Genomic DNA, 26,788 nt, shown 5'->3' on the forward strand with positions numbered 1-26,788 from the left:
AATTCTCACTACTTCTTTCCAAGAACACAGAATATAAAAATCAATCTCCAGTTCTAGAGAGAACAAAACATAAAACAAATATACCTTAATGTCAGAAACATCTTTATTGGGCGCATGGGCTTCCTGAAGTGATTCTTGAACCACTGAAATTATGTTTGCCTCTGAAGTTAAGCATAAGCAATGAGAACAAGTGGGTAAGGCTCTAGACTATCCATGGTTTGCTTAGCCAAGCATGACATGAAAACATTGGATTTAGATTTTGTGTGCATCTACAATACACAGCCTGACTTGTTCTTTAATTTCTAAGCTAGAAGATCCCCACCATTATTCTATGGCTGTTCACCGCCCTGAGTCCTTCGGGAGTAGGGCGGTATACAAATTCAATAAAATAAATAAATTCATGTGTCATATTAAGCTCACATAATCAGCTTGCAGACAGAGATTGCAGAAGGGAGCATATGAGCATTTTTATCACTAACCCATGATTTAGTCTGGCATGCTAACTGACCTTAATGAGATGGGCACTACATTACTATTGTACATCAGTCATTACATTTCACTGGAGTCAGGAAGGAAGTGTAAATTTCCAGCGAACTAAGTGCTCTACACAATGATCTTTTCCTGAAAATGCTAAAAAAAACTATTATGTGATATTCACATTCACAAGCCAAAAAAAATTATAACAGATCTCTTTGGGGAATCCAACAGAATTTTTATACACACACACACACAAAAAAAAGCTGTATGCTTGTGAGTAGCCAAAGTTAAATAATATAGGATAGGCTGTGTGCCAAAGAATAATTATATGATATTAATAATTCAAATTACATTAAACAACAAAACTTTCTAACTTTAAGCTCTCAGGAAAAAGTATAGTATCATCTGTTCAATGAGCATTAATCTTTTTCCTGTGGTCTAAAAGCCATACATGGATAAAACCAAATAATGCAACTCTGAATATCATGAAAGCTATCTAGATGACTTTAATCACTCTCTCTCTCTCTCATCCCAACCTACCTCACAGGGTTGTTGTGCAGAAAATTGGAATTGGAATACTTTATTTGGCCAAATATGATTAGACACCCAAGGAATCAGTTTCCAGTACAAAAGCACTCAGTGTACTTGCAAGCAACAGAGTTGATAATAATGATGACAATAATGATGATGATAACAATAACAATAACAACAACAACAATAATAATGTACTTATTAGGTACTTGGTTGATACCTAGGATGCTGGCAGCAACCTGTATCAACCACTAGCACCAGTCAATGGTATTTGTGATGCAATTTTGAATGTTTAGTTGACTGAGTTTCATGTTTAATGAATAAAGTAAATAACAACAACAACAACAACAACAACAATAATAATATCTGATCCGTCTTAGAGGCTGTCCCCAATTATCTGCAGCAGGAGGCAGAGCTGACAGAGAATCCCAATATGCCTCGTTGTTGTCAGGCAGACTTTGAATGTATCTGGGAGAAGGCTGCTCTCCAGCGCCATCTGGAGACCAGGCTTGCAAAGGCAGCTTGTTTACTGCCTTACTCTGCATAGCTAACGGTTGAGAGCCAAACTGGCGGGAACCGACAGGTTCATCCCTGGGCGATTTCACCCTGCCCTGTCACTCAGCCTCTCTTTGCCCCTTGGCGATTTGACAGTCCAGGGCTTTCTGAAACCCTTTCCTCTGCCTCAGAAGTCTTTCTCAAGGCAACGACCTTCACTTTAAGTTTTGAGGCTGCTTTCTTCACCGTAGACCTCGGCACAGAGGAACTGTCTCTAGGGCCATGACTGACAATTGGGGTGGCTGATTCCTCTCCTCAAGCCCTGGGGTCTCTGCCACAAGCGGCTGCAGTCTCTTACATTGTAACTCTGCCCGACAAGCAGACTCATTCCAGTTGGAACACTGCTGCGATAGGCGCGGCAATTGCCTGGCGCCAGAGTGTGTGCCCGGAGACCAAGCAGGGATTCAAGTGCCTTCACTGAGGCGAGAGGCTAAATGAGGCTTCGGATTGGCATTCTGAGGGTTCTGGGAGGCAGGGAGCCCGTTCACGCCTTTAGTGCTGTCCCTCTGCTAGCCTGACAGCTGCGTGTTCCCTCGGCTTCTAGTGGGGTCGAACTGTGTTCTTCACACTAAGCTGGAGAAAGAGGAGTGGCAGAAACTCTGGCCCCTTTACTGAGCCCCCAGGGTAGCAGCATTGAGCAGTGCTTGTTCACATTAGCCCAAACCTGTCACTCGAATACACCATCCATGGCCTTCAGTGGGATCGAGCCAAAGCTCTTCATGCTGGAAACGAGCCCAGTGGCTCCACCAGCCAAGACCGGGAGCTAGCCGACAACCTTCAGTGAAGTCGAGCTGGAGCTCTTCACACTGGAACACGTCCGGTGGCTCAACTGGCCAAGACCGGGAGCCAGCTGGCAGAATGGACTCCTTCTAGCAGTTTCCTGTTGTGTTGAGAGGAATCCAGGAATTTGATTAGGTTAAGATCGAATTGAAACATGTCTGTCCAAGCAATGAGACTGAGTCAAAAGCTGGGGATGGTTGGTAACGGAGGCATGTCCTCACAGCTCTGATAGACTCAGTCCAATCAGCTAGGAGACGAAGTCAATCCCATTCCTGGATTCTCTCATCAGCATACTGGAGAATTAGGTGTTCACAGAGAGATGGCACAAGGGAAAAAACTGTCCCCGTTTCTAGTTGTCTTTGCATTCAATGCCCTATTGCACCATCCCAAGGCAAGGAGTTGAAACAGTTTATGTCCAGGATGTGAGGGGTCTGTAGATATCTTCTAGCCCTCCTTCTGGCCTGTGCAATAGACAGGTCTTCTATGGAAGGCAGGATGTTGCAACTGTTTTTTCTGCAATCTTGACTATGTGTTGGACTCTGTATCTGTCCTGTTTGGTTGCTGTACCAAACCAAAGTTATAGAAGTACAAATTACAGACTATAATTCCTCTGTATAACTGTATCAGCAGCTCCTGGGGCAGCCTGAATTTCCTGAGTTGCTCAAAAAAAAATTTTTTTTTTTTGTTTTAACTTTTTAATGATAGTTCTAATGTGATGTGTCCATTTCAAGTCCAGGCAGATTATAGAACCCAAAAACTTGGAAGGACTCTACTGCTGATACCATCCTGTAGAACAGGGGTGTCAAACTCAAGGCCCAGGGGCTGGATCTGGCCCGCGGGGTACTTAGATCTGGCCTGCAAGGCTGCCTTGGAAACAGCGAAGGACTGGCCCACGGTGCCTCTGCCAGTGAAAACAGAGCTCAGGAGAGCGTCGAGTGGCCCTCCGGAGCTCCATTTTCGCTGGCAGAGGGTTGCAGGAGTCCGTCACAGCTGAAAACGGAGCTCAGGAGCCCATCTTTGCTGGCAGAATGCTTGGGTCACCAAAGGCACCCCCGACACGAGTGACATCGAACTGGCCATGCTCACCTGGCCCCTCCAAGGTCAAACACAACCCTGATGCTGCCCTCAATAAAATTGAGTTTGACACCCCTGCTGTAGAATATAGTAAAAGGGAATAAAATAGAAGGGTTAAAATAGGAAGAGGAAAGAACATTCAATATGTTCGCAACTCTGAGTTATTTATAAAAATGAAAAGGTTGGATTAAAAAACCTTAAATAATAAAAATATAAATACTACATTTGTACCGGTAGCCCTTGAGACTTATGACAATTGAGCCCAACATTTCTGTTGCTAAGTAAAATAGTTAAGTGAATTTTGCCCCATTTTACAACCTTTCTTGCCATAGTTGTCACGTGAATCACTGCAGTTGTTAAATTAGTAACAGTTATTAAGTCAATCTGACTTCCCCATGACTTTCCTTGGCAGAAGGTCAGAAAAGGGGATCACATGATCCCAGTTCATTGCAACCATCACAGATATGAGTCAGTTGTCAAGGGTTCCAACATGTTGCAACAGTCGGAAGTGTGAAAAACGGTCATGTCAATTTTTTCAATCCTGTTGTACAGTAACTTTGCACGGTCACTAAACGAACTGTTGTAAGTCAAGGACTACCTATATTCTGAATTCCAAGTATCAACATTCTTGTTCTAAACTACTTTTCCCTGATCTGATAAATGTCATAGTCATCATTAAATAATAGTATTTGCTACTCTATAAAGACTTTAGCCTCACAATTATCAAAAGTCTGTATTAGAGCAATGAACCTTCTGAAAAATCTTTTTATATTCAGAACAGAACATGAATTGCATTAATTATTCTGTAGTTAAATTTCTTAAAGTGTTTCTGAGAGCCAAAAGAATTCAGAGTAAATGGGTTAAACCAAACCTATTCCAATCTAGTGCCTCCTAGATGTGCTGGATTACAATTTATATAAATCTCAGATAGAGAAAGCTAATCAACAACAGTTATTTGTGCCATCTAACAATTAGGCTGTTATATAATTTTTAAATTACTGGATGGGATGCAACTTTCAGTCAAATAATAGTCAAGTCTTCCCATTTCTCCAATCTTTTGAACAGATGACTAAATACTGTGTAAGTGCTATGTAAGCATGCCAGATCACAGTTGGAGAATGGTACAGCTATAAACTGAATATTGCATTGAGCAAGTGGAATCAGGGAGTTAAGCAGAGAGCTAGCCAGCTCTCAAGAGCATTTGAAAAGTTAATACGTAGTTAATATGTATTTTAATATGTAGTATGATTGAAATGTCTGCAATACTGAGAACCTTGGTTTAGAATAGTTTATAACAAATCTGAAAGAAATTAAAGAGTATGAATCCTCTTTGTACAATATTTCCTGCATAATGAACCACAGAACCCCACAAGTTTGAATATATCTTTGACAGTCAGTAAAGTCTAAAGAGTGAGACAGGCAACACATCAGACTTTATTAATACAGTCAAACATGAGTAATCATGAAGTCCAGCATCATCTGAAAGTCATACATTGCTCATCCATATCCTGGATTAGAAGGTGACACAGATTCAAAATTCCCCTAAATGTAAAGAACCATTGAGATGACCTTAAAAAAACTATGCAGAAATGGTTAATTGAGGACAGCTAACATAGCACACAGGAGGATGAAATTGGAAAGGATTGCTAGATATACCACTTTGAGTTTCTGGAGGAATATAAATACAAAAACCAAGTGACTAAATTATTACTTGTGAGGTATCATTATAAATCTGATAAACTGAAAGCAATGCATATTTATATTATTTAAAGAAGCACTGCTTCATTTCTATTTTCATATTCTATTTTCTATGTTCTTAGCCAGCTTTTATTATTTTTGTTAATAAAGTTATAATAAAGCCAGTTTGATCTATTTTTAAACATAAGCAAAGTCCAAAGTCTTTTAAATCATGCAACTCTTCTCTTGATTAAACTGATCCAATTAAGCCTTTTGTTGAGTACAAACTCAGCCCTCTAAATATCCTCTGGGTAAATGCTTTACATTCCAACTATAACAGAGACGCATCAAGTCAAACCTATAGTCCTTTGAAAAAGAAAGATCTGAGCAAAGTTTTTTTGCTTTTAAAAAAAATTGGGAGTATACCCTCCAGAAGTATTTGGTTTTAATCAAATTCAAAACATTTTTATAGGAAAAATATTTTAGGTATTTTAAAATTAATATAATACTAAATTAATGCATTTAAATCAAGAGTTTGCTAGTATGTCAACAATGTCAGCATTAGACACAAGTTTTAAACATGAGTACATTCTCCCAAAAAGAGCATTCCTTGAATCCCAGCTATTACTGGATTTGTAGGTAATGGCTATATTAGGGAATGTATTTGTGCCAAAAATGACTACTCTTGAGTTGGCTGGATTTGGCAACAGGTATCCCACCTTGGGGGTTGGACTGGAAGGTCCCTTCCAACTCTGTTGTTCTATTCTATACCTTGTCTAGTGCCTGACTACTCTTAAAAATGCTTCTATATATTTTAATTGGTATAAAATATAGTGGGTAGACTATTAATCAGAACAAATTATATGATGTTGATTCTGAAAGACCTCCATGGGGTGTTAGTCACCTATTGGGAACAATTTGAACTGCTGGGGATGAATTTTAAAGCCCTAAATAGCTTAGGGCATCATTATTTGAAGAACTTTTCTCCTACCATGAGCCTGTCCAGTTACTTAGATCAGCAGGAGAGGATCTTTTGAAACTGCACTTATTCTTCAAAGTTGATTATCTGGCAAAGAGAAGGCTTTTTTCCTATGTGGCTATGAAATGCTCTCACAAGAAGGTATAGCCACGTGAAAAAGAAGATCTTATGCAAAGTTTCCCCCCCTTTTTAATAATTGTAAGACATATCAATATTAATAAAAGCTACAAGACCTGGCTCTTCATCCAGGTCTTCCTCATGGGAAACCAAGACCATTCACTCGATCACATTTACCAACTTTTATCTTTACCTTTTATGATTTTTATAGCATTTTTTGTTTAATTGTGGTGACTTGGCCAGAGTCATTGGGAGTCAGGCAATTTAAATTATTTTACTATTATTATATACTTTATTCATTAAACATGAAACTCAGTCAACTAAACATTCAAAAATGCATCACAAATAACATTGACTGGTGCTAATGGTTGATACGGGTTGCTGCCAGCGTCCTAGGTATCAACCATCTTCTTAAGATGTACAATGTTCCAAGTAGCACAGTTTTTTGCAGTTCCGCTGGTGTTATTATAGGAAGTTGCAATTTGTTGATGTATCTTATAAAATTCTTGGACATGGTACCAAGTGCCCCGATGACAATGGGTATCACTGTTACATGTTTCATCCATAATCGCGTAGTTTCAATGGCCAGGTCGTGATATTTCGTGATTTTTTCCAGTTTACTCTTCCAGTTACTACTACTACTACTACTATTATTTCTCCATTCATATAGTATATAAAGATAAATATGATGTAGCTGAAGAACTATAAAAATCAATTTTGCTAATCTTTATTTACCCAAAAAGAATATATTTCATTTCCTTCTGTGGAAAAATTAAGTATCTTTGGTACTAATACTTAGTATTGTTCCTTTTGCCAGAAACAATCTCAAGCAGGTGTCCCAAAGGTGCTTTTTCAAAAGGCAACTGGATTTTATTTTTCTTGAAGGTGTTTTGCTTCTCATTCAAGAAGCATCCTCAGTTCAGACTGAATGCTGGGGAATGAAAGGATTTATATTTCTTATAACTCTCTACCATTCTGACATTGTCTGGAAGGAATTTTCCTACTTGTCCATCCAGAATGTTTTCACCTATGCAAAGTTTGAGAAGTTTCTTGCCTTCACAGCCAATTGCAAGTCACCCGACAGCACCTCAATGGGATTTAGATATGCTTGTGACATGATAATTCCAGAGCCTCCATTTCTTTTCTTCTCCAGGCATTCCTTGATGGGTTGGTTGGAATACTTGGCTCACTGTCACATTGAACTTTAATTAACAGATGGACTCACATTATCCTCAAGCACCCTCTGGTACAATGAGGAATTCATAGTGGTGAGCTACCCAAGTTCTGTTGCAACAAAGCAGTCCCAAACTATAACATTTCCACCACTCTACTTTACAGTTGGTATCAGGATTTTTTTTGGTGAAATGCTATCTTTCTGGTACTGTGGTGAAATAACTCTATCCTTAGTTCATTTATCCAGAGCACATTATTCCAGAACTCCTGCTCATTGTTTAAGTGTTATGAGCAAACACCAGTCTTCTCCTGGTGTTCTTTCTGGGCAGCAAAGATTTTCTCCTGGCCATCTTCCATATAGATTTAATTGGTGCAGCTTCTTTTGAATAGTAGATGCATGCACTTTGACATCAATCATGGTGAGAGTTACTGTAGGCTATGTGATGAAATTCTAGAGTTCTTGAAAACTTCTTTCAGCATCTTACATTCTGCTCTCAGGTTGAACTTGTTGGGGTGGTCTGACCAAGTTGGCAGTTATCTGAAATCTTCTCTACTTGTGGAAGATCCTCTACGGTGGAATGATCGATGGCTAATTGTTTGGCTATCTTTTAAAATCCCTTCCTAGCTTTGCAGGCATATATAGCCCTATTTCTGAAGGCTTCAAAATGGTTTTTGAGCTTGGCAAGATGATAGCATACACACTTCAACAACAAAGAGCAAATCAAACTAATGTTTTAGGTTTCAATAAGACGGGTTCCTCTCAGATCCTATTTAATGATGTTCTAATCAGTTGTACCTGACCTGGGGAAACCAATTCTAATTTTAGGTATTTGAGGTAGTGATAAATGTTGAGGTGTACTTACTTTTCATACATGTGAAACTGCATATATGCTTATTTAAATTAAGATAAATGGTGCATGATATTTGTTATATTATATCCCCATAGATCAATACTGTTGAATGTCACATATCTACATCTGAAATATATAGAAAAAAATCAAAAAATGTCAATGGGGTGTACTAATTTTTTCACATGATTATGTTTGGTTCACAAGCCATCAGACTGTGTAATGATAGAGAGATGAGGTTAGCACATGTGGAATGTAGATTTTGAAGACTTCCCTCAACTGTTCATTAGGAACACGCACAATTTATCCCTACAAAAAAGACAAGCAAAACTTCAGAGGTTCTCAATCACATTTCAATTTGAAAAAGAAATTTCAGCAAATAGCAGCAGCTGGCTTGGAAGATACAAAAAGTCAAGCTGAGCTGGTATCTGGCTAGGCATAATAGGAGAAAAGCTACATTAGTCCATGGTGGCAAAAAATGCATCTGGTGAAGTGAGCTGCAGTTCACAAAAGCTTATGCCTTTTCATAAAAGCTCTAAGCTGGAAAAAGTGCTACCCAACTCTTTCTGATTTCTTGGAGAGAAACCACCTGGAAATGTCAAGAGTGATAAATTATCATGGAAATCTTAAAAACCCAAAAGGTGGTAATGGCAAATATTTTCTGCATTATTGTCAAAAAAATTATAAAGACATGTCCCCATAGAAACCAGGACTCAACTTACTTCTCTCAAGAATTAAAAAGAAAAACACATTCCTCTTTTATCATTCTTTCCTAACCACATTTCCAAACAAGTGAAGGAAGAAAGCTCTCCTCCACAAAGTTATGTCTAAATACTATAAGGAGTATTATAATATAAATAATGTATTATAAATATATTATTATAAATAATCATTGTAGGTAAATACAAAATGCCAGCAAAATCTGAAAATAATTTATGTTGGGAGTATTATATGAAGGAAGATGGTGATATAAACCCCCTCCCCCCCAAAAAAGCAACCAATTTACTATGTCCCATATCCAGGATCAACAATCAAGGCATTACAAGGTTCTGAAAACAGCAGAGTTGATGTCTCTTTTTTGTCAATTTGGAGACATAATCAACATGAAAACTGGAAAGCACAGCATTCTTCTTTTCTCAAACATGTAGGTAAAAAAATGTAGCTTGGCAAAGTTTCAAGGACTTGGAATGGGGCAGGGAAGAGAAAACAGAGAATTGCTGCATTTTTGCAATTTTCATGTCAAGAGTATAATAACCTGGCCAATGGCAATCATGAAATATTTACTCAGTCTTATCCTCATGGAGAGCAAATTCACTGCAACCCAGCATATCTGAAAGACATAAAACTGGAAAAAGAGCCTGTTGCATTCATAGTAGAGAGGACAGAGGAATCTATGCCCACTTGTTTTGTTTAAAACTTATTTTCTCTTAATTCAAGACAGACAATTCCTTCCTTTACAAAATAAGCCACAGCATCTATGTAAAGTTTTAAAGTGAAGGGGAGGAGTATGTGGAAAGCAATGGGGGGGAGGAGTTTGAACAGTTTAAATTTAAAACAGTTTTAAAAAAGCACAAAATAAGTATATGAGAATGCTAAGTGTTATAACTAGTTAACAGATTTCTTCAATTGCCAGGCAAGATTCAGTATCTTAATGCTTAATCCTATTTTCCAGTAGGAAAATGTGGACAAATGAACTGACATTTACACTGAATTATCTGAAAAGATTTATTTAATAAAATGATGTATCACTGATATTTAACACCTGAAAAATTGACAAAGGTGTATACTGGAATGTCAAACAAATGTTGCAAATGTAACCAATGTGAGGGTACCTTTTACCATTTATGGTGGACCTGTAAAAGTGCTAAGAAATATTGGGATTAGATAGGTTTGCTGATCCAGATGATTCTTAAAGTTGATGTACATTTGAAACCAGAATTGTTCCTTTTATGGTTGATGGATAAACAGAATGAAAGTAAATATTGGACTGTGTTCTTATATATGACAACTGCTGCAAGGCTTTTATATAAACAAAGGCAGAAGGATATGCAAATTCTCACGAATGGATCATGAAGTTAATGGAACTGATGAAGATGGTAAAACTGACTACTTTGATTAAAGATAACATTTTAACTGCTTTTTCCCCTGCATGGAAACTCCTTTTTGGATTTTCTGTTCAATAAAGATAAAAATGAATTTTTACTTTGAGATTTGAGGATTAGATGTGTTTGATTATAGCAGTATTATATACTGTATAAGATATACATTTTGTTTATGTCATTTTATAGTTTTATACATTGAATATATGTAGTTGTGAAGCTGTTATGATTATGATTTATCAGTTTTATTCAAATTAAGAGGTCATATTATACAGTGTTATATTTTATTGATATATATATTTTATATTTTCATTTTGTATGTTTTTGTTAAAGTAAAATAAGATAATGTTATATCTTATAATTGTATCCATATTGAAGATAATTGGAAGGACCTTTTTTGTTATTGTTTTATGTCACTTTTTAAATTTTCCCTGTTATTCCTACTTTCCCCTTTTTGTTGTAATTTTGCATTTTAACTTTCTATCTTTGATATTTAATAAAATTTGGCATATAAAAAAGATTCAGTATCTTAGTGCAGAGATGCATGACTTCCGTATAGGAATATCATATTTTTTAATATCCAATCAGGAAAGTGAGAACATGCTCAAAATTCACTCCCACTTTGTTTTAGTTAGCCCACAGTGTGCTTGTGCATGAAAAAGAGAAGCAAAACCAGAGTGAATAGACAGGTACTGGGTTTCCTCAAAAATATGACCTACCCTGAAATTAAATCCCAGCTTGATTTTTACACATGCTCCCAATACAAGCCCTACCCCCAAATTAAGCCCTAATTAAGATCCTGCCCACCCCAGGGTGCAGTAGGAGAAGCGAGGTGCACAGGTAAAAATTAAGCTAGGATGGGATTGGGGGTGGTGGAGCTGCCTCTACTTACCTCGCACACCCCGACACCTGCCTCACCTTCTTCTGTGGCCACTTCTTACAGCTGCTTGCTGCGACTCGCACGCATCGCCTTGGCCTCCATTTCGCCATCAGAGGCCTTCTGGAAAGCCCTCTGCAACCAAGAAATGAGGTCCGGATTGAGGGCCGCGTCACCCCCGGCCTCCATTTCGCTGTCAGAGCCTTCCAGAAAGTCCTCTGCAGCTGATAAAAGAGCTCCAGATCGATTTCTCAGCTGCAGAGAGCTTTCCGGAAGGCTCTGATAGCAAAACGGAGGCAGAGGGCGGCACGTGTGAGCGGCAGCAAGTGGCTGCGAAAGTGGGCAGCACCAGGCTCCTTCTGGGCAGGGCTGTCAGTGCCGCCGCTGTGAAGTGAGTCAGTAATTAGATCCCCTGAAAAGAAGCCCTTGTTGTTTTTTCGGGGGTCAAAAGAAAATAAGACCAGGTCTTATTTTCAGGGAAACACGGTAGTTGTGCCTTGCCATCTGTCAAAAACTTCTGCCATGTTATCACTTCTAAATTAATTATGATCTTTAGTCACTCCTGACCAGCAGATATTATCTGCAATACTATTTAACAAATCAAAAGAACTTTTAGAAGAATTTTGTTTTTGTTCATTAAAGTTTTCATTTATGATAACTGAATCTGTTTCAAGGGGGAATGCTCCCTCAACCTAGCTCAAACTAATTCTCTCTTTATTAAGCAAACAACCAAGCTCAGAGAGCACCAAGAACTCCAGAGCTCTTTATTATCCTTTCAAAGGGATAGGCAAAAACATTATTTATTCAAGTATGCTTTCAGGATGTAAATACTTTTGACCTTCTGAGCTTCACGGGTGTTCGATTTTGGAACATTTTGTCTGCTCTTTTTAAATATTCCTTCTGCTTACTATTTTGAATAGTTTTCTTTTCTGAGAAAGCAAAATATATATTCAATAAATAACATAAATTTAAAATTTATGAAGAAAAACATTTCAGGAAGAAAAAATTGGTCCTAAAGATGACCTCAATTTACTATTGACATCTAGTCAGAATAACAGAATAACAGAATTGGAAGGGATCTTGGAGGTCTTCTAATCAACTCCCTACTCAAGCAGGAGACTACTATTGTATTTCAGACAAATGAAATCTCTTAAAGAAGAGATGTCCAGTCTCTTCTTTAAAACCTCCAATATTGGTGCACAACTTCTGGATGCATTTCAACATATAAAAAACAAGAAATAATAAAATAATAAATAAAATAAAAATAATAACATAATAAAATTAAATAAATAAAAATAAATAAATAAATAAAAATAACCATTCCAGAATCAGTCATCTATAGCTCCATAAATACTTAATGTTCAGTTTGGGAAAATTATTATTAGAAATAAACAGTAAATACATTAAAATTGTTCTGAAATCCAAGAAATTTAATGTTCTTAATAATAATAAACCAAGTTTTGAATTATATGAAACAAAGGGAAATAAATCAAAACAACATTTCCAAGAGGAAATATATGTTAAGCCACATCAAGAAATAAAATATCAACATATATTTTTGAAGTTAGAAAAAAAAAGAAGTAACTAAATGGGTGTCAGTTCCTTCTAAGGGGTTTTCTATCTTTGATACAAGGAAAAAGAACCCTCAAAAATGATTGCCTTTACATAAACGTATGCACAACATATATTCTTAGTGAATGTTTCCAAATGGTTTTTCCTTATGGATTATTGTAAGTGTTTAGATTTGTACGTTACATGGGTGTATTTACAAAAATGGATGGAGACAAGGAGCTTACAAATCACTTCCTTCCCACTACATAATGCCAAGCCCTTCAATTCCATCCTTACTTCACAGATTCTGTTTTTTGAATCAGCGGTGAAATCTGGCCAGTTTTATTTGGCTCGCGCAGACTGGTACCACCGGCAGCAGGAGGCTCCGCCCACCCTCCAGGACATCATTATGTCCCGTTTATTACCCTCTGCGCAGAGCGCCCGCACGCTCCTGTTCCCGAACCGGTAGCGAAAGTAAGTGGATCTCACCGCTGTTTTGAATCCCACTTTTTCACTGCTTTTTTTCTATTAAATCCCAGACCTGGCTTACTTATTTCATACTCACTTTCTGCAATGACTCTTACTGGAATTCCATTAATTTACATGCAAGTATCTGATTTTGCCTGGATTCAAATATCATCTTTGAGATTACGTAATAACTTGCTGAACAAACCACAGCGGTCTGCTTCAAAAAAGCTTCATGTACTGTATATTCATAGCCTTTCAGTGCATATTTTGACATCTAGAACTAACAATTAAACCAATAAGCAAACTTGAAAATGTTAATTAAAGGTCATATATGCAAGGAAATTATCAGTTAAAAATTAACTCTCAATCTTGTCATCACTGAGAGTTAATTTTTAACTGTTGTCTTGACTGTGTGCACAGGATAAATTAAATTATATAAGGATGGAAATATCTTTAGTGATTGAAAATTCCTAAAATGTTGTTTTGGTATTTAGAAATTTAACTGTAATTTCATTCATGTCCCTGCATAAATATTGCACAATTTTGACCTTTTTTTGGAACTTAATTTTCTGGTTTTAGAATAAGAGAATGAAAGCAAAGAAAATGAACAACGTTAAACAGCACTAATAGTTAAGATATCAGTCAATTCTCCTTTTTTGACTTGCTAATCTTATCAGAATTCAGAACTGAAATCACAATTTTATTAAAAGGCGGCAGCTTTTTCAGATTTACAGAGGAAAAAATGCCTCAGTAATCCTTTTATATCTCCACTGTCCCAATGACAGAATTCTTCTTTGCCTTCCAGCTCCTCCCAAAATTGCATTCTACATTTCGCAGTGGGAGACAATGAAGAAAACTTCCTGCAATGACCAAAGTTCATTAGTTCTCACAATGACAAAGCTCATAATCTAGTTCAAACTGCAGCTAAATGCACTTTGCCCTCTATTCTGCAAAGCAGAAATAGGTGGAGCACAGAATGACTATGGGGACAGGAAAGAGAAAAATGTTTCATAGCTAGTTGCATCATCATACCACCCTGCACAAGCTTGAACAAGTCTAGGTTTTTTTTTAAATATAGCATGAGACACAATACAACTCTCAATATTATTCTCAGAAAGGAACAGTATATGTGCTTTGAAATCCCGACTGTTATGGGCTTCACACAGAGCTGAGTTACCGGCAGACAATACTACATATTTTACAGTATGTATATTATTACGTGTTTTGAAAGACAAAATAAAAATCTAGAATTTATCAAAAGAACAGAAATATGATTTCCACCAGTTTTATATTTTATATACTAATCTTCATTTTAGTGTAGAAAAAATATTTTAATTATGAAAATTGTACATGACTGTAGAAGTTCAGCAAAGGTAGCTGCAAAGCTAAGCTTTAAAATAAATGCCACTGGTTTTTGTTTTTATTTAGCATTAGCACTCTGCTAGGAAATGTCCAGAATAAAGACAAAATTATACTAAATAAGTGGGAAGAGAAAATTAAAAGGACTCCTTCCAACAAAACTTTGACTAAATTACTTTTACTAAGAAGTTTTTTCTGATGCTTTCAATAAGTGGACTACAAAAAGCTCATTCAATTTAGGCAAACAAAAGAACAATCAGAACCATGGCCTAAATGAAACAAATATAATTAACAAATACTCCCCCCTATATCTATTTCAGTTATGGGATGCTTAAAAACAGATAGTCCTCAGCTGACTTAAAACAGCTTGTTTAGTGACCAAAATTAAAAAGAGTACTGAAAAAGTGATTTATGACTGACTGTTTTTCATACTACAACAGTGGCAGCATCTCGATGGTCACGTGATCAAAATTCAGACATTTGGCAACTGACTCATATTTATGACAGTTGCAGTGTCCTAGGGTCATGTGATTTCCTTTTGCAACCTTCTGACAAGCAAAGTCAATGGGGAAGCCAGATTCACTTAACAAGCATGTTACCAGTACTAACTTAACAACTGCAGTGACTCACTTAACTACTGCTGCAAGAAAGGGGCAAAATAAAATAGGGCAAAACCCACTTAACAACTGTCTCACTTAGCAACAGAAATTTTGGACTCAACTATGGTCTAAGTCAAGAACTACCTGTTTCTGCGTTTCTACACACAATATATGCAATAGAAATAAGAGAATTTCTTTGTGTGTTTGTGCATGTGTGTACATAACAGTAACTGTCCCAAAAGAGTTGAACTACTACTCCTAGCAATCCCAGCATCCTGCTAATATTGAGGGCTACTGGGAAATGCAGTTCGGGAACAACAGGCTGGCCAGGGGTTCTTCCATATCTGTGAGGAAGGGTGGAATGACAAATGTGGGAGAGGGGTTGAATCAGACCACACAATCCTCATAAGAATCAAAGACTTGCTAACTGTTCTTACCAACTCATACTAATCAATGATCTCATTTAACAATTTGGCTAATCAAATATTGCAATCAAGACAGACACTATCCTATTACAAAGAATTAGTACCATGCTTCAATGGTTATTTTGTAGGCAATCTTCAAATAAATGCTACTCAGCACTTGATTTGATAAAAAGATGATTACACCAAGCTGAAATTGCTATAAGTGAAACTTACAGCTTGTTCCTATGAAGAATCAGACATTTTCATGTCCACATCTAAGAATCCACCGGTCTGGACACATCTTACATATAAAAGCTCTGTCAAGAATACTTTCAGAGCTTTTTAAAGTCTAACTACTTAGATTAAAAGGCTGAAATGTCACAGTTGTTTGCCTAGTAACTTTAAACGGTTCTTTAATATTTTTATAATTCAAGTAAATATATTTTAATTAAAAAATTACTCTGAGGTAAGATTGGCGGCCAATAAGTTTTACAAATAAATTTATTTATTTATTTATTTTATTTATTTATTTTGTCGCATTTCTATGCCGCCCAACTCCCAAGATCCTGCTGTAGAAAATCAAAATCCTCCTAAGTTTTCAGCCTATTATCAGGCTAAACTTTTCAGCAGATCCAAAATACCACTCAGAAGCCAGAAAACTCATGCATACGTCATATGGAATTTCCTGCCATTAATCTTTGCAAAGTTTAGAGCACAATCCATCAGCATATTTAGGAATAAACACTACAGAATTTTATTCAGAAACCATATAGACAATATGTATAACACTGCAAATTTTTCTGAACACAAGGGATTGCATTGCACATTATTCAGGGACAACTTTGTCATTGCAAGGAGACCACTAAGCATTTCTGTACCTCAAGTCTTGCCATACCACTAATAGATACAGAGGTGTTATTTATTACAGTATATATTTATAACATCTTATATTATAGAAAGCTTAATGAAAAATATTCTCATGATACAACAGGTAGATAGAAATAATTCAGCCTTTCCCAAATAAGTCTTCTCTAAAAAAAAAAAAAGGTTGGACTATGATTCCTGCTGTAGACCATACTACTTCAGAACAGAAGTTTTAACTAATGTATATGGAAACATCAGTTTGAAAAATGTGAATATGAAATACAACTAATAAAAACTCCTTTGGGCTTTCTTCATTCCCCCTCCCCCAAAAGGCCTTATATTTTGGAATGGAGAAGGGCATTACAGAATACTCCTAAAATCCATATTACAGGACAACCCCAAAGGAAGGAGAACCATATTACTTTTGTAAACTTTTGCTCACCATCAAATGCATGGAATGGCTAACTCCTACATTAATTTAATTTGCCATTCCATACATCTGACGCAAAGGAGCCATGAATCAATGTGCACTGGTACTATATTTCATAACAGTAACAAATATCAACAAAATAATTTAAACACTGAGAGTTTATTTATTAAATTTATACACCATCCATCACAGTGTTAGGCAGCAATCAGTTTACATTAACACAATCTCAGTTCCAAACTCAGGTTAATTGCCTTTGTGACTTGAAAATCTTGCATTTTTTACACAGGCATTCCAGAGATCCTGTCTAAACTTCATTTTCTGAATAGATGTGGGGTGGGGTAGGGGAAAGGAGACAAAGAACATTATTGTAAACTTTGCTTATTTAGGTAATAGGGCTACACAATCTGGCATTCAGCTGCAAACCTAATCAGATACTTAATTTGTGGTTCCATTGAAGTCTATTGTACAAACAAAAAATATATATTTGGGACTGCTTCATTTGCTATTCTATTAACATAAAACTCTTTTCTTAATTCAGTAACACTTGAGGCAGTTTATTTTAGGGATATGCAAGCAAACAAATCCTTAGAACATTCTCAGCAAACAATCATTAAAGATCACAGAGAACCAATTTTATTATGCTGAATTATGATGATTAAAACATGACAAATACTATATGAGTCTCATCATAGGCAGGCTTAAAGAGATGCACTGTAATAGAAACAGTTATACTCAGAAAATATAATGGATATAGTCCTTTGCTTCCCATCTGCCTTTAAAGAACATATGCAATACTTTTAAAAAGGACAAATGGTGTTGGTGCAATGAAAAGACAGTTTTCCTTTGAATACTGCAGTGCTAAATTTTGTCAATCAACCAAAATAATGAAAAGGAGGAGAATTGCATTAAAATGACAAAATTATTCTGTTTAAGCCATTACTTTTCTCTATTTCACAGTCATCTCCAAAGTCCAATGACAATTTTATTTATTTTTATTTTTATTAAATTTGTATACCACCCTTCTCCTGCTGGACTCAGGGTGGTGCACAGCCAAAAATAAAAAACATTCCAATACAAAATTTAAATTTTTTTTAAAAAGTATTACACAACTTTCGCCCAAAATTTAAAACATCCCAACTAAAACCCATAGATAATTAAAAATCTAATATCTCAAAAGGGGGGGGGGATTTATGCCAGCCCTACTTGGTGGAAAAGAAAAGTTTTTAGGGCACGGCGAAAAGCCTGGAGATCTGCTATCATGCGTATCTCCGGGGGCAAATCGTTCCAGAGGGCAGGTGCTGCCACAGAGAAGGCCCTCCCCCTGGGGGTCACCAGCCGACACTGCCTGGCTGATGGCACCCTGAGGAGTCCCTCTCTGTGGGAGCGTACTGGCTGGTGGGAGGATATCGGCGGCAGAAGGCGGTCCCGCAAATACCCAGGTCCTATGCCATGGAGCGCTTTAAAGGTGGTAACCAACACCTTGAAGCGCACCCGGAAGACCACGGAAGCCAATGCAGCTCACGCAGGAGAGGCGTCACATGGGAGCGCCCCCTCGCTCCCATAATCCCCCGCGCGGCTGCATTCTGCACCGGTTGGAGCCTCCAGGTGCTCCTCAAGGGGAGCCCCATGTAGAGAGCATTGCAGTAGTCCAGGCGGGAAGTGACGAGTGCCTGAGTGACTGTGTGTAAGACAATGTGCCTTTACTGACACTATATACTTTAGAAGGCCAGAGAATACTGAACAATATCTGTGTGCATGTGTGTATACACAACCACATTTTTTAAAAAAGGAATTATTAAAATATATTAAAATACCATTCTTTTCCCTTGCGTTTACTATATTGACATTAAATCCCAATGGGTTGAACAAACTTAACATATTTCATCCATATCAGAGGGAGACTTGTCAAAGAATGTCTTAGAACTGTGGTAACATTCAATCTATTTCATTATCTGATTTTGTCTGAACAACCCTCAAACTGTTCAGGCATTCTGTGTAACAGTTCAAGAAACAATGAACCACAGCATTAAAGAAAATCAATCTCAGCCCAATGCACTGCTAGAATCATTCCAAACTATGAATTTTAAAAGAAAGGACTTAGTACAGTTCAAACACAAAAATTGTGGATCAGTTTAGGATTCTAAAATCAAGCTGACACAAATCTCAGTAAGGGGTCATAGTTCAATAGCAAAAGATATCTTTGTTTCCATTCCTGGCATTTCCAGAGAAGTCCGAGTGATTCGTGGCATTTCCAAGGAAGGCTATGAAAAACCCTATCTTCCTATCTGAAGCCCTGGAGATCAGTTTTCATTTAATGTAATGTAGTCAATATTAACTACTATACATGGATTAACCATCTGACTGTGTAAACCAGTTTCATACAAGTTCCAATCTTGCACATACAAAATTAAAATTCCTGCTTCACAAAGAACACAAACCAGTTTGTACTTGGACATCACAGAAAACCATGATCAGTTTTAGATGCTTCTGATTTTCCTTTCACAGAAAAAATCAGAGAGCGCCTAACCAGGGGCTCATTGCAACTTATTCTATTAATACTATGTAAGAGTTCAATGTTGCTTCAAGCAGCCTTTTGTTTCCTTATCTATAACCAACCAAAAAGAATGCTTTAATGGTTTTTTTTTTAAATTTAACACTAAGTGTTGGGTTAAACATCCTCATATACATATGCTGAATGGCAGTTCTTGGATTTCCCAAAAAAGCAGCTCAGATTTGGAAAGAGGAGAAGTAGAGAAGTGAATGCACTTAGGTTTTGTGCTGAATGGACTAGCATTTTTTTCCAGTTGTATATACAATACAGAGGTCTTCTTGTTCCCCACCCATGCCACACTTAAAACACGTCAACTTGGAAGCAAGGCTGACTCAACCGCAGATATATACATCCCGAACTGCAATTCGGACCCCTTCCCAAAGATTGCCTCCCCTCCTTTTCCCCTTGCAGTTTAGTCTCCTGCACCCAATCCCTTGGGGCACATTTTGACAGAGGATAAATCCCAACAGTCTTAGAGGCAGACTCTACTTTGGACCCTTAATCTATATCTATACAAGGGCAATCATTAACTTTGCTTAAAATCACGCACAAACATTAAAAAAATAAAATAAATGGGAAAGAGAGAAAGGTGGTTCCTAATAGTTTTCAGGAGAGAAAGGAATGCAAGTCCTCATTATTCACCGCACCTTCACACGGTTTCCACAGAATGAAAAGACGGGGGCTGTCGTTTCTCCCTATTTCTGGAAGAAAAAAAAAAGGAGGAAAAGAGTGCTCCAAAGACCCCGTACGAATTTAGGATACTACTGGAAGGCTGTAAAGAGTTACTTACTCTCCCGATTCACTTCCTTCCTCCACAAAGGCCGTTCTCTTTCTGGGGAGCAGAAGCAGCGCTAGAGAAACCCCCCCCCACACACACACACACAGGTCGGGAGTGGGGGGTTTCGGCGGCCCTTCCTTTGCCCTCACCCGCCCGCAAATAGGGCCTGCAGAGAACCTGAGGAGACTCCTCCACGCGGCCACCCTGAAACCCGCAGCCGGATGGCCCCGTCGGCCACTCCCCGCGTACCCCTCCCAGGCCTAGCGGGCCCAGGAATCCCAAGCAGCGGCCCAGTGCCACGGAAGCAGCCCCGTTAAGCGCTCCCGCCTCCTCGCTCGGGCGGGCCGCCGCCGCCGCCGCTGCTGCTGCTGCTGCTTACGAAGCGGCTGCCCTCACAAGTCCCGAAAAGGGAATCAGAACAGGAGGAGATGGCGGCCGCCCGCCCGGAGCGACGTACCTGAGGAGGGCAGGAGCCTGGCAGCCGGCGGAAAGGGGAAGAAAAGCTGGTAGGAGGAGGAGGAGGAGAAGGAACGGTGTCGGCGGCAGCGAAGCCAGCAAAGAACAGGCGGCGACGGCTCCGCCTCACACGACGGGCCTTTCGAGGCGGAGAGGAGCCGGGGAGGGAGGGGGAGAGGCGGTACCGACACGTCCGCGGCGTCGGCCCGACCCGGCCCTTCATACATCCAGACAGTCATCCATCGCTTCCTCTCCCCGCCCCGCCGCCTGTTAAAGGGGCGAACGACTCTCGGCCTCCCTCCCTCCCTCCGTGGAGCAAAACCGGCGGCTGTTGGCACTCTTATTCCCGCAGCCTTCGACTGACTAGAACAGCCCTCTTTGCGGAGGGGGATCTCTGTACATCCTCAACGACACGCGTATCCTCCTCGCGATCTCCGGCCCAGATCTTGGCCATCGGTGGAGACCGTGAAGGAAGAAGGGTGCCTCTGAGAATATGCGAAGTGCCCGCTTTCCATCGCTCGGCTTCTCCGCGCGATAGAGACGAAGGGGGCAACCAAGATTTGGACTGAATTGCTTATAGCTGCCGTTGCAGCCTCCGCGCTTGCTGCTGTTAAATTCGGGCATTTGTGTATTTATCGCGTTGGGATTTCTCATGCAATCTTTCTATGCTGCTGACTTGTCAGTCAAACCAGCCGAGGTGGTTTCTCCATGTGGCCAAGTACTTTTTTTTTTCCAGGGTCCCCATCGCATGGTGAGAATCCCGTCTTTGTATAGGGTAGCCGCATAATGAGCACATTTTTCGGATATATGAACACGTGGAAGTGGGAGTTTTTATTTATTCAATTTATACGGCCCTTCCGCCCCCATCTCACAGTTCTGACACTGGGCGGATTATAATTAAATGGGTGGATGAAATCCCACTTCCTCCATCAGAAATAAGGAAGGCCCAAATACAGCAGACTAGGGGTCCAAGTAACCAAGCATTTTGCTTTTCAGAGAGGCTGTGCACAAGCAAGACAAAAGGACAGTGGTGTTTTGTAACTGCTCCTATGCAGCTGGCATGCAAGAATATCATGCCTGGGCATGGGGAGAACACAATGCTACTGTTAACTAATAGCCATGTCCAGTGGGTGTGTTCACAAAACAGTAAGCCCACAATCGGAGTTAACAAGTATGCATGCATATCATCACATCCTACACATTAACCAGGATTTGGGATTTATTATGTTGTCAGCCCCAAAAAGGCACAGTGCAAATTCTTCATCTATTGAATTCTTACGATTCAGCTTCAATCTGTGCTTCAAAAAAAGACAAATGTCTACCTATCCATTTCCCACACATTCTGTATTATTTGTTAAACCTTTGTGTTCCACAAAATAAAATTAACTTATTCTTTCCTTACTGGACAATGTTTAGTATTACCAGCATTGGCTAAGACTGATTTATTGTACCTTTTCCTTATAAAGCATTGTGGTTAAAAGTTTGTAGTTAGTCAATAAGCTCAAAAATCTTTGTTTCAAATGAAACTAGTTAATTTTAAATCCTATGAATCAACATTTTAGCCAGTCTATCTACTGCAGGATGAATTTCTCTTCTGCATGTTTCCAACCAATACCATCCTGAGCTTCAATCCTATGAATATTTTACATTAAATGTTTTATGTCTTGTAAATTACATGTTTTATGTCTTATAATTTTATTAGTTTAAATGTTTTGCCTATACTTGAAAAAATGCTAAATATTTAATCTGTACTTTGATGGGAGCCCACCACAAATCCAATTTTATGTACTAAACCAAATTTTTTAAAAAAACTTCCAAGAAGGAAATGGTAAACCATTTCTCTATTGTTGCCAGGAAAACATTATGAATTTCTCCAGGACCAGGAGTAGTCACCAGGAATGAAGCATAACTCAAGATAAATTTTACTTAAACTACATCAAGCAGGCTTTACCTTGAAGACAGTATAAAAATAGAATAAGTATGTAACATATTAACTTAGTTTTTGTCTGGATCTCAAACTAGTATAACAAGCTAAATTTATTTCCCCATATTCCCCGTGCTATTTCTATCAGTAAAAATGAACCTTCCTCTGCCTATCTTTCAAATAATTTCCTTTATTTCAGGCAATTGTTGAGCCTAGAAACACATCACAGTTTTATTTTAATTATTTTTATTTAATTTATGTTCACTAGAGCCTTTCTTGATCTGCATTAATCACAAATGTGTGATTAAATATCAGTTTAGAAAAAGAGCTCCCCCTTCTGTCAGCATAGTGAACAAGTACCTATGTATCTCAGTGTGCAAGATGAATGGAAATATTTTTTTGTGCTTTTTATCTGGACAGAAAGAAAGGCTGAGTGCCAAAGAATTGAAGCCTTTGAACTATGGTGCTGGAGAAGACTCCTTTGAGTCCCTTGGACTGCAAGGTGATCAAACCGGTCAGTCCTGAGGAGATCAAACCTGACTGCTCTTTAGAAGGCCAGATCCTGAAGATAAAACTCAAATATTTTGGCCACCTAATGAGAAGGAAGGACCCACTTTAGAAGAGCCTAATGCTGGGAAAGATTGAGGGCAAAAGAAGAAAGGGACGACAGAGAACAAGGTGGCTGGATGGACTCACTGAAGCAGTAGGCATGAGCGTAAATGGACTCCAGAGGATGGTAGAGGACAGGAAGGCCTGGAGGAACGTTGTCCATGGGATCACAATGGGTCGGACACGACTTCACAACTAACAACAACAAAAAATCTGTGGACATATTGCAGAATCCTATCTTCGTGACTCATATTGCATTAGACTCAGCATTTTATTAGTGAAATTTACAAGAATCCTACAGCTGGAAAAGAAAATTTAAGATACCTGCTGTGGGACCATTGGTTATGGATGGGAAATATAATTCAAAGGCTTTAAGTATCCTCATTACCAATTCTAAGGCTCATTGTTGTACTTATTGTCATTAGTTTGATCTTTACATTTAATTTTACTGCCCTTTTTCACTGTGCTCCTTGACTTTTATTAGTACATCTTGCAGGTTCTTTCTTTTTTTTTTCCATAGTGTCATCAGCCAGTCTATTTCGCCATGTTCTGTCTGTATTGTAGTTTCCTGATTAAAAAATTCTTTCTCATGAGGACAATAAGATGTTCTGGGATTCCAATTTGTCTAAGCACCTTCTACAGCTTGATGTGATTGGCATGATCGAAGGCCTTTCAGGATAAATGAAATGCATATTGATTTCCTTTTGGTGGTCTTTGGCTTTCTCAGTTATCTAGTATGCATTAGCAATAATGTTTTGTATTCCTTGGCCTTTTCTAAAGCCACCTGAAACATCTGTCATCCTCTTTTCCATTTAGGGCTCTAATCTGCATTGGATGATCATAAGCATTATTTTGCTAGTACATTAAATTAAGGATACTATACAATAATTTACACCTTCTGTTATTATTTTTTTGGTGTTGGAATATAGATTAAACTCTTTCAATCTGTTGGCCAGTGTGTCAGTCCCCAGATTTGCTGGCACAACTTGATAGCCTAAGCTTGTAGGTCTAACTACTTTTGGTGCTTCCTGTGTGATTGGTAATGTCAATAACTGTTTGATGGGATGGCTCATTGGGAGGACAATCAAATAACATAAATTTATACAGGTAGTCCTCGATTTACTAGTGTAATTAAGGCTGGAATTATGGTTGGCATAGTCATAAAGCAGGTCATCAAACGACCAACCTGATTTTATTATCTTTATTTGAAGCATTGTTAACCAAATGCAACGCTCATTAAGCTAATGCTGTGAACCCATTATTTGCTACGGGGCCAGTTTTGCCAGAAACCAAAAATAAATGTTTGTTTCCAGGAAAAAAAATGTCATAATTTATGGTCATGTGACTGTGAGTTGCTGCAAATAGCCATAAATACAGGCTAATTGCCAGGCATCAAAATGCAGTTACATGACTGGGGGGGAAGGGCAGCTGTTCGAACTTCAGAACCAAATCATAAGTAGCTTGGGGAGGGGGTGCTTTGTAACTTAAATGGTCACTAAACAAGCAGCTGTAAATTGAGGACGACTTGTATTCAAACTGAAAGATGGCAGAAGCTGCTAAATACAGATGGTCTCATTTAACCTTGCTTAATGATCATTGCAGTTACGATGGTGATGAAAAAATAACATTGCAAGCAATCCTCTCATTTACAACCTTTGCCTAACTTTAAAGCAAAAGAAAGCTGAAATAAGAGCATAGGCACAGTTATAGTTTCACTTAGCGACCATATCACTTAACAACTGAGTTGCCAGTCCCAATTGTAGATGCTAAATGTACATCTGATTCTCCTTCATGTATGTTACATTATTAGGTTCTCTGAAATCCAACTTGGTAAAATTGCCTGCTATTCTAAGTACTGAAGATGAGGGAAAAACCACAATGACCCCTAGTGATTGCAGAGCTCAGTAACCCATACTGATGGATTACAAATGGGAAATTTATAGATTAATGGCACTTTGCAGGAATCTGAGTTCCAGCTGTGTTTATGGAACAATCCCCAGATCTTGATGCCTAGCAGAATCCAGTTTCATTTTCAGTATATCAACATATTTGAAATGTAATATACTGTAGTTTCTTCTGTGCTGTGATGAGTGGGAGAACTTGAAATTCCACAGATAGTGAGATGTGTGTGCCTAGGAATCAGATGTTTTACAGTCCCGGTGATTGTGTGGATTCTGAACTGGTCAGTTATTAAAATTATTGACAGTACAGAATATAGTATCAGGGAAACGAAATCAAGTTGCAGGGACTATTGATGGTTACAGATGCTGAATAAGAGAAAATCCACGTATTCTCAGATTCACTCTTGAGCTCCAAGTTTAGGAGTCTCCAATCAATAATTTCGATTTTGACAGGGAGATGGACAGGTTGAATAACAAAGTCATATTTCTGTGAGGATGATAGGATAACATTACCCATGGCACCTTTTAGTCTGGAAACTGATTAGAAATGGCTAATTAATATGTTTTTCAGACCCTAATGAGTAAGACTTATTCTAAAGAATAATTCCAAAAACATATTCAATAGAAGAATTCAAGCACATACTCTATTTTCAAATGAGAAACCTATATAGGTAAATTAAGGAAGCAATATTCCAATTCACATTTTTCAGTGTAAAGGGAAGTCATTGACGTTTGGGTATTTTATTTCTTATCGATGTAATACCAGTATTCACAACCAACACCACGATCCATGTACAGGTTTCATTTATATTGTGGGTGAGTCTGAGCCTAAAACTTCAATGTTATTATATAGTGCTGTATGTACGGGTTTTACTGTACTTACTTTCTACATGACGAATTTCTATCCAGATAGATTTTGAGCATTTGGAGTATTTTGCTTGCAAAATGTTCCCCCTCCCCACATTCCTAGAGATACAATACATTCCTAGTGCTTTGGAACTATGAGTGGGGCTGGGGGTTTCTTAGACTACAGGCACTGTGTGAAATTACTAGATGACTAATCCAGCCAGAGATCATTTAGTGCATTGGGACAGCTTTTCCCAGAAAGAGCATGGAGTTCTGTTGGTTCCCAGCTGCACTCGAAACTCATGGTGAATAAGTGGTATACAAAAGAGAATAGCAATATCTTCTCCCATCACTTGTACTCTACTGCAGTTCCTTGTGTCTTCCATAGATTCCCAAGTAGAGATTTATTAATGCAGAGTCTGGGTGCCCTGATAAATGAGCTCATCCCCTATTTCATCTGCTGTCTCCTCTTTAAACTGCTCATGTAAGCCTTTTTCATTGCAGCTTCCATCCTGAGCTAACAACTAAAAGTCAGCAACATGTTAGCGCAGATCATTTACTCAGTCTTAAACAATGGATCTCACAGTTAGTGGATTGACAAGGCTGTTACAATTAGTCCTCAAGAGTCTCACAAAAGTGTTGTGTATGTATCTTTTAAATTTGGGCCGTTCCACAATTGGAGAGTAGTTTTCCTTTTGCCAGTTCTCTCTGTCAAGGACTCAATTCAAAATCCTATCTAAAATCATATTTGGGAAGTCCTTGGGGGTTAAGAAATACCTAAGTCACATTGAGCGAGATGGGTAGTAAATTTCCTTCGATCCCCATCATATTAACCAGGCAGGCAGCTGTTCAATATCTGAG

The 26,788-nt window shown here is 38.3% G+C and overlaps 1 protein-coding gene and 1 long non-coding RNA gene across 39 annotated transcripts in view; one reads left to right on the top strand and one right to left on the bottom strand.

The window, feature by feature from the left end:
- Positions 1-21,123, bottom strand: part of KTN1 (kinectin 1) — an 87,688-nt gene extending 66,565 nt beyond the window's left edge. For 15 of the 38 annotated variants that reach the window (XM_087895609.1, XM_087895616.1, XM_087895547.1 and 12 more), the window contains exon 1: positions 20,649-21,099. The gene's annotated coding sequence lies outside the window, so the exon portion shown is untranslated. Of the gene's footprint in view, positions 1-20,203; positions 20,408-20,648 lie in introns of those variants that run through there. The other 23 variants (XM_087895553.1, XM_087895574.1, XM_087895483.1 and 20 more) reach the window with 7 other exon arrangements.
- On the top strand, positions 20,336-23,779 carry LOC148116373 (uncharacterized). The gene is made up of 3 exons (XR_015734595.1): positions 20,336-21,398; positions 22,502-22,625; positions 22,992-23,779. It is a non-coding gene; the product is annotated as an uncharacterized LOC148116373 (long non-coding RNA).
- Positions 23,780-26,788: the final 3,009 nt, after the last annotated feature.

The sequence above is a fragment of the Pantherophis guttatus genome, chromosome 1, assembly GCF_059756535.1.
Source record: "Pantherophis guttatus breed Tessera chromosome 1, ASM5975653v1, whole genome shotgun sequence".
Lineage (NCBI taxonomy): Eukaryota > Metazoa > Chordata > Lepidosauria > Squamata > Colubridae > Pantherophis > Pantherophis guttatus.